Genomic DNA, 923 nt, shown 5'->3' with positions numbered 1-923 from the left:
AGTTGAGCAGCCTTCCATCTGGGAAACAGAAAGGCACTTCCCTGAACTGAGCAGAGAGAGAGCGCTTTATAGGCAGGAAAAGGCTGAAGAAAGCAGAAATAGGGAACAAAAAGTTGACTGGTTGTTTTAAAGTAACTTTCCTTACAGAGTTAAAGTAGAGAGGACTTTCTGACTGCGCTGGTTCATGTTGAAGGGGCCCATTTGGATGGGTCTCTGTGTATCTCCTGTTTTTTGGAAAACTTTTTTTCTAAGTTCACTTTGATTATGTGGAAGCTGGCATGAGTGACTCTATTCTGTATTAGTCTGGCCTGATTGTGTCTAGTGCAGGAGCTCAGTCCAAGAAATGACCTCCCATAACTTTAACTAACACTTCTCCATGATATTCAGTGAATCTGTGTGCCCAATAAGATACTGTGGAAATAGAGGTGTGTTACTTTCAAGGGTGTCATAAAAACATTTTGGCTTCTGCCTTACTGTCTCTTAGGAGGGAAGCCAGCTACTATGTTCTAAAGGCATTTAAGCAACCTTATAGAGAGGTCCATGTGGAACCTATCTAAAGTCTCCATTCAGCAACCAGCATCAACTCGCCACCCATATGAGCAGACCATTCTGGAAGCCAATACTCCTATTCCAGTCAATCTTTCCATGACTATACCCTTGGCTGATATTTTGACTATAACTTACTGTCTCCCTGGCTGACATTTTGACTACAGTTTCATGAGAGACCCCCTAAGACAGAATCATATACCTAAGGTGCTCCTAGGTTCATTACTCACAGAAAATATGAGCTAACCTATGTTTGTTGTTGTTTCAAGCCACTAATTTTTAAAGTAACTTGTTATGCAGCAAAAGATAACAATACACCTGATAAAATGTTTTTATTAAAAAATGTAACAGCATTCTTTATATGCAATAATAAAATA

Source organism: Mandrillus leucophaeus, unplaced genomic scaffold (assembly GCF_000951045.1).
Source record: "Mandrillus leucophaeus isolate KB7577 unplaced genomic scaffold, Mleu.le_1.0 Scaffold759, whole genome shotgun sequence".
Lineage (NCBI taxonomy): Eukaryota > Metazoa > Chordata > Mammalia > Primates > Cercopithecidae > Mandrillus > Mandrillus leucophaeus.
Note: the sequence above shows the minus strand (reverse complement) of the source record.